Raw genomic sequence first — 8,680 nt, 5'->3', positions numbered from 1 at the left:
AGAGATGCCCTGTTTAGTTCAGTCTGCTAAGTTTAGTTTAGCTATCAACTATTGTATTTTATAAGTAATTTAATGTTCTGTACAGTTACCTGTGTGAAGGCCGTTGAGACAACTGCAGTCAGGACCATAAATACTGTATTAGAACAGAGACACATTCTTTTTGTTTTTTTAAACTTGTCCTGTCCAACAGCTAATCGAGGCCAAACTTTATTCATTTTAATCGTATTTGAAAATCTTTTGTGTTGGACTGGACGGAAAAGGAAAGGAGGAAGAAGAGAGAGGGATGTTAGGGTGGGGGGGGGGGGGTAGCAGGGTGATCATAGGAGGGGGGGTAAAACCATGAAGCAGCATAAAGCAACAAGCTACTGGATGTTTATCATTACGGTAAGGTTCAGATAGAATACAAATCTCAAAGGGGCGGGGCCTGTCCACACACACTCAAATGTTATAAACACACCTGTTAGCTGCAAAAATGTCCACATCTCAACATGTACACAATACAGATATTGTTCACACACGCATACGTATGCCTTCAAACCAACTAGTGTGAAATATTTCATTCAATCACTAGCCTTCCTATTCTTGAGGCTTATGAGTGGCTTCCATCTTGCAGTGTAGCCTCTGGATCTACTTTCATGCAGTCTTCTTTTGATGGTAGACTTGGATATTGATACGCCTACTTCCTGGAGAGTGTTGTTCACTTGGTTGGCTGTTGTGAACGGGTTCCTCTTCACCATGGAAATGATTCTGCTATCATCCACCACTGTTGTCTTCCATGGACCTCCAGGTCTTTTTGCGTTGCTGACTTCACCAGTGCTTTCTTTCTTTCTCAGGATGTACCACACTGTTGATTTTGCCACTCCTAATACTGTAGCAATTTCTGGCATGTTTTTTTCTGTTTTCTCAGCTTAATGATGGCTCCTTTCACCTGCATGGAGAGCTCCTTTGACTGCATGTTGTCTGTTCACAACAGAATCTTCCAAATGCAGCACGAGTCCTCTAATCAACTCCAGACCTTTTATCTGCTTCACTCATGATGACATAACAAGGGAATTGCCCACACCTGCCCATGCAATAGCATGGAAGTCAATTGTCCAATTACTTACGAGGCCATGAAATGAAGGGATTGTGTTTAAAAAATGCTTTAGTTTTTCACATTTTTATGCAATCTTTTTGTTCAACTCATGGAATAAAAGCTGAAAGTCTGCACTTCAATGGCATCTGAGTTGTTTTATTCAATATTCACTGTGGTAATGTACAGAAACTAAATTAGAAAACATGTGTCTCTGTCCAAATATTTATGGTCCTGACTTTATGTACTGGGCTAATTGAATTGAATGATGCCTTCTGACCCTCTCCACACCTGGACCGGACCTGTGCGTACCTGCCTGGTCAAATGGATGGCAGGTCAGTAGACTGAACACAAATGGATTCAGAATTAAGACTTTTGCCAAAACAAAACCAGATGTTGTGGGAAGAATCTCAAACCGTTCGGTGAGGAATCACAGACGTGTGGATCTAAACTATGAATGATGAAAATGAATAATACAAATCTGAGATTCAAGACACATAAATACTAAAAACTGTTGGATTGAAATGCTCAGAAACATCAGAAAAGCAAGAATCTGTAAGGACCACATGAAGGTACTGGTTTGATCACCTCGGCTGGTTTTCATTCACACTCTCTGGGTTCCTGGAGGCGGAGCTTCTAACCAGCAGTCAGCAGCCTTCTATAACCCTCAAGTATTATTGCCGGGGGATTTTCACGCGAGCAAAACTATTAACATGAATGTCAATATGTCACGTGTTAAGGAGTCTGTGCCTTCGCCAGGAGGTCTCACATGTTCCAGGAATGGGTGGACCAAAGACCAAGTTTCTAGTCTCATTTTATTATTTTTCAGGGTTTTTTTTTTGTTCTCAAATTCCTAATTTTTCAGTCATTTTGAGCATGTTTTTTGGAACTTCCTCTGTTTTTCTTTTTCATTTTGCTACACATACCACAGTTGAAAATAAAAGAACACCCCTCTAATTTATAACATGTTGTCACGTTTTGATCTTTTTTTATGACAAGTACTTTTGTTGGGTTTATTACATCGGGTAAAAATTACCCGGCAAAAGTGTAACTTTTTATAGCGAAAGTGTTCCAGGGTTAATACGTGTTACAAAACTCAACCACCAGTTAGTCCCTCACACTTAACTATTCAATATATCACACAACACATCATTTTCCTGAAAAAATCTGCTGCACGATGAAAACTTCCGTCATTATCAAGCTGTAAAACGGTGACTTGAGTTTTTATCATTTGAGTCCAAGTGTCTGGTTCAGGGTTACTTAACGTCCTCTGATTAGTTGGGTGGAAACTTTTTAGGCGAACACTCCCTTTATAAGGCAATATCTCTGACTTGTCTACAGTTTTCCAATAGTCCCTATTTTCCCAGAGGCCTTTTCTTTTTCTTTGCTGAAACCCGACAGGGAACATCCATCACTGCATTGTTTGGTTGTGTGCTGCAGCTGATCAGACGGATGATGATGATGATGATGAAGGACGTCTTCTAGGTTCAGCTGCCAAAAGCTGAAAATGACTACTAGAGGAAGAAGAGGACGAACCTTCATAACTTTATGATATTCCTTCAGAAATATAGATGTTTTGAATTGAAGTCCTCTTAAAAAATCTATTTTACTTTTTTTTATTTTCTAAAAACCTAAATTTCTACATCCACAATGGGATCATTAAAAACAGCACATGTGGTCAAATCTATACAGTACAGACCAAAAGTCTCATTCAAATGAATGGGAAGCTGTGTCCACACTTTTGGTCTGAACTGTATATAAAATTTAGGGCAAATAAATTCAATAATAAAAAAAAAAAATCAATAAAATCTGTTAAAATAACTATGTTGCACGCATTTTTTAGGATTCATGAACTCCCTGTTCATCCATTTCACTTATTTATTTATATAATAGTATTTTGGGGATAACTTCTACAAAATATTATGAGTATAACTTTCTTATGAATAAAAGCAGAATTTGACAATAACTCGTTTTACTTTCATCCAAATATTACAATTATAAAACAAGCCAATACCCCTCAATTATTATTTTAAAAGCTGGTGAGGCTAAACTGTGTTTAAATTCACAAAATCTTATAGTTTACTTTGAATTTTATTTAAAGCATCTGTTGCTATTTAGACTTTAAAAAGAAATATATAGTTTTTTTTGGCATACGGAAATACTTCTATACCATTCTGTACTATACTATACTATACTATACTTGCATAAAAATGTGTTCTAAGAGCATTCGTGCTCTCAGCCTATCGCATCTTGTTGCCTACAATAAACAATTGATTTAAATATGTTTCACAATAGAAAAAGACAAATAAAAGCCTAAAGTTGAAATCAGACACAGAATAATTTCAGCCACAATCATTTGTCTTTTTTTTCCAATTATTTGATATCCCTCCATTTGTCGTCTGTCTTCTAGTGCGAGGAATAATCCCGCTCGCAAAAGCAAATATTCTTCCCTCAAGAGTGACAGTAATTGCAACGTAGAGGACAATTAACAGTAATGTCAGTTTTCCCACAAATAATGTTCCGTGCAGATAAACTCCTATTCATTTAAATGAATGCTGCAGCTTATTACTGACAGCTGATAATTTCAGTGTTTCGTGCAGGCTGCTTAAACTTATTTAAGCCCCTCCAATCTGTTCCTGTGTGTGTGTGCATGTGTCTGCATGTGTGTGTGTGTGGGGGAGGGGGGGTCGACAAGCCGTCTTTTAACCAGCAAACTTCCATTCTGAGCAATCACTTAAGGGCTGCACATGCTATTAATTAAAAAAAATAAACAGTGAAAAAGAAACAGCAACAACAAAGGGTCTGTGCGAGAATAGATCAATCTGATTGTGTCCCAACATTGTTTCGGAATATCTTTGCTTCTATAAGGAAATTGGTTGTGGAGACTCATCTCTGAGGAACCGCCTCTCATTTGCATCACAGAAGGTAAAGCTACATTATTGACTGTTAAATTAGATTTCAAATATGATTTTTAGTCCTTGATCGCTCCAGTAAAAGAAAAAAAAAGACAACTCTTTCTTTTCCACACATGAATATTTCAAGAAACCCAAACTTGGAGGTTGATGCTTTTCTTAGCGCTGAATGTGGTTCCACAGATTAAAATCGGAATAATCCAGATTCCCTCCGGCTTCCCAGATGAAGAAGCAACGTCAGACGTTCAAACTTGCCTGAAATACGATCCTGTTGCTTATTTACAGAAGCGCCACAGAGTCAAGCAAATACAGCAGAGCACTGTTCAAACACTGTAATCAGGCTGAGATCACACACAGAGGCACCAGACCCCCCCTGAAAACCCACAGTGCCCCCTGCTGGGCAGACAGAGGCGTTGAGAGAAAATCCAAACGCAAACTGGCTGTTTTCACGTCCGACTGGCTCAGAAGAGCCGGTGCTGAGGCCTGAACAAGACATCAATATACATGAGACGACGTGAGAAACGCCTGACAGCCGATGCTGGGGGAGAAGGAGCAACCCCCCCCCCCATGGTGCCCTTATCAGAAAATCTCCATCAGAGGTTTTCATCTGCAAGGATGACCAGAATTATGACCGAAGCCCTCTGGAAAAACAAAAGCCTCCATCATGCAGTCAGAAAGCAGAGCCGTGCATGTCCAATGACCATTGCTAAGGGGGGGTGAGGGGGGGGGGGGGTCAGTCCAACATGAACCTAACTGCATCAATCAGGAAGCTTTTCATTAAAGCTGCTTCAGTGGAGATCAACACTGAGCTCTTCAGAAAGCAGAAGAATCTTCCTGAAGGGATCTTTCCTGCGGATAATCCTCATTTTCTCTGCTCCCAAATCAAGGAGGAGATCCAGTTTGTCCTAATTTATCAATCATTACAAAAGGAATCTGCTGTCACTCTAGTTTTGTTTCTCCTCTGAAGAGAAGATAAAAGTCTTTTTCAAGTTTCTTTGGCTTTGCTTGTGAGTGAACGAAAATGAGTTCAATGTTTGGAACAAACCAGCAGAATGACCCAGTTCACCGGCTTTTACAGCTCAACATGAGACACTGAATGAAATGTTTCACATGCGTCGGTCTGAAGGCATAAGTATGCGTCTGTGAACGTCAGTTGTATTGTGTGCATGTTGACATGTTTGTAACATTTGAATGTGTTTCTGTTCTACATCTAAACCTGACAATAATGATTATAAACATCCATTTATGCTGCTTCATGGATTTACCCCCCCCCCCCCCTTGTGTTACACCCCCTCTCTAACATCCCTCTCTCTTCTTCCCTCCTCTCCTTTCCAAAGTTCCAGATGATGAAGCAACAGTTTGTTTTAAAGAAGTCAGCGCAGTGATACAGAACATTAAAGCCATGTGACCGGATCTTCTTTTTTTAGGATCACATAATCACCCAGCAGCCAATCAGAATCAAGAATTCACCTGGGCCATGGTATGAAGTAAATTAAAGACAAAAACACCAGGGATTACAAAAGAAACATTTTCTGGGGGCAAGATTCAGTTCTGACCGAATCGCCTCTTTGGTTCAAGTAGGTGACTAAATGAATGAGGTCAGTGCTTCTAGAGCTAGTCATTGTTTTGGTTTTTTCTAAACTTGTCCTGTCCAGCAGCTGAGCAGACAGATCTGAAGGTCTCTGTGTTGGACAGATTTTACTGTTACAAGTCATGGATCAAACCATGGATCAAAGAGGTATATTTGAATAAACCCCTTTTGGGATGTAGGCTACAGCGTGTAGACAGATGGTTGTCATGGTTACTCCACGCCAACAGTCCTGCCTTCAACTCAAAGGTGAATTTCTAATGAACTCCAGCCGCTCTGCAGAAATTGTTCTAGAAAACGACACGTTTTTGGATTTTGGCAAAATCCAATTAACATCATAATTAACCATTCACTGGAAGCGCTGATGATTGGAGTGACTCTTTACTTTAATATATCTTCCAAATAAAAAGTGTTAATATATATATTTTCAAATTATGTTTTTATTTGATCCCTTTCTATCAGGGATTTGATATTAGTCGACTTTCCAAGGATGAAGTCTGCTGAGCATTGGAACTAAGACCGTTTTATAAAGCAGGGTCTGAGCTTTGGCTCAGCGGCTCTACTCTAAACTCACCAAACAATAAGAGGAACTTAGAGGAAAAGATTGAATGTAAATGCTCATTTAGACTCCAACAAAACACATCAGGGAGTAGAGCATCTCGCAGTTCTGGAAGGTTAATGTTAGGGTCACAAAAAGTCGAAGCAGAGTTGACGGTTGCTGTTTTGTGATGAACAGATCCTGGTTTGTGTGTCTGAACTCGTCGGTCGCAGTCAGTCTCCGGCTTCACACTCCTTCAGCGCAGCAGAAGGAAGAAAAGCTTTGGTCTTCAGAGCATTTTAGCAAAACATTAGCATTGGCTGGTGATGCATGACAGTCAAACGCTCCTTTTCTGCACCAGATCCATCCCAGCCATGAGAGATGTCACTTTCTATTTAACAGCTCATTTGTCAGCCCTGCCGGCTTTTGTTAGTCATCATCCTTGCAGCGTCCAGACATGCAAACCCTTCACCTGCCCTCTCAAGTGAAAACATCCTGAGCGCCGTTTTTCACCCACAGTTGATGCCGTTTGTTATCTAATATGTTGATTTTTCCTTTTACCGAAGGCTAAAGCATTTGCACAAGAAAGTGTCACAGTTTGTGCTTCTAAACAGAAAAGCTCCAAAAGCTGTGGAACTGTGACCGATTTGGCATCAAAAGCTGCACTGAAGCTCCATCTCTCTGTTTTTAGACAGCACAGATGCCTGGAGGCTTTTTCACCCAGAAAGTGACTGCATGTCGAGATGAGACGATGGTTCTGCTGTTTTACCTTATTAAAGGTGTGGAGCGGCATCCACCTGCCAGCCTCAAACAGATGCTGCCATTACGCACTTCCTGCAGTAGTGTTGTTGTTCAGAAACAAGCTGACACTGCAAATTTTCAGAGGAAAATCAGTTCCTTACGTGTGGATAATTCTCTTTAATGACACAGTTTTTCTGTTTTTTTAGGATGGATTTCTAAGAAAAAAAATCTTGCTTGCAATGCATCTAAATCTAATCGAGTATAGATTTCCCTGATTGGTTAACTCTGGCAGCTGTTGTTAAATTGGTCACCTTTTAACTGGCTGTTATTAATATATTATCTTTATTGGATGTGGAATAGAATAAAATAGAATAGAACTGCAATCCACAAATGGGACATTGATGGAAACCTGGATTCTCCTTCTTTACTCACAGTAAAGACTTTAGATGATGGATTTCTCTGCAGTCTTGGGTGAAACTTTGGAGCCGTGACACTTGCTAAAGTATTTGAGATGGCCAATAACAGAGGTCTGACACCTTCATTCTGGTCATTTTCTGGCTGACCACAACCCAATAGGAGCCACAAAGTCTTCCTTCACCCTTTAGAAAAATAAAGATAATGATTAGTATTTATGTTTCTGTTCCTATTATAATGAATGTAAATGAACTATTGAGAAACAGTCATAATACGAAACAGTTGACACAGATTTACATGACTCCCTTTCAAAATAAAAGATATCCTGTGCCACAATGGATCCTGTCAATGCAGCTATAAATAATAAAAAACAGTTTTTTAAACCATTTGTGGTGCATATTAGCCACTAATTCATAAATCCAATAAACTAAAATTCAATTAGAGTTAATTAAGTGACCCTTACAGTATTCTTCAAACCACAAATCATTAAATTGGTTCAAGGATTTCTATCGGATGCACCTTAGGTATGAAATCTGGCTGCGCTTAATGACCTCCAATGAATTTTCTGTTCTACAAAGACTTTGAAAAGCTGTCACAGTGTTTTGGTGGGACTTTGGTAGACTATGAAGGATTGACGGATAGTTGAAGAATTACAGCTAACATAGACAGGAAGTGAAACGTACCGTCCTTCTACTGTTTGTGAATGAGTTGAAGGAAGTTTGTGTCTCTTTACTTTCCTTTTTATACTTTACTACTAAATTTTTACTTCACAGTTACTTTTTAAAATCAAAATTGTTGTTTTTCTTCTATCCGGGAGCCACAATGGAGGGCTAAAAGAGCCACTTGGTTTCAGAACCACTGGCCTAAAATAAATCTTTGAAAATAAGCATGCCTTCCCCACACACCATGCTTTCATTCCAAAGAATTGCACCATCACTTGTTCATGTAAACATCCCAAAAAGACCTTAAGTTCCATCTACCTGGCTGCCTCAGTCAACAGAACCTCAAAGAAAATGGGCAAAACCTTCGATTAAAACCCATCTGAACAACCAAAATGTAGTTTTACATTTTTAAATGGAAGCTTCTTTGTTTGTGAAAAATGGACAAATGGACAAATAAATTAAACGGAAAATGAAAAGATGGTTTTGTAAGAAGATCCTTAGCCTTCCGTCAGATGATATGATGATTCAGCTTTTTCTAGAGGCACACCATACATAAAAGATCTATACAGAAGTGTATTGGTCTAATTGGAGATAAACAAGAAACACACATCTTAATGGATTCAAAAAGGAAAGTTGAACACATTTCACTGTGGCATTTGCACAGAGGGACCTTTGATCGGACTCGTGGCCTTTGGAAGCGCCACAGCCTTTGAAGATGAGGCTTCAGTTTGGGGTTTTCAGGAGTCACAGGCA

Source organism: Oryzias latipes, chromosome 21 (genome assembly GCF_002234675.1).
Source record: "Oryzias latipes chromosome 21, ASM223467v1".
Taxonomy (NCBI): domain Eukaryota; kingdom Metazoa; phylum Chordata; class Actinopteri; order Beloniformes; family Adrianichthyidae; genus Oryzias; species Oryzias latipes.
Note: the sequence above shows the minus strand (reverse complement) of the source record.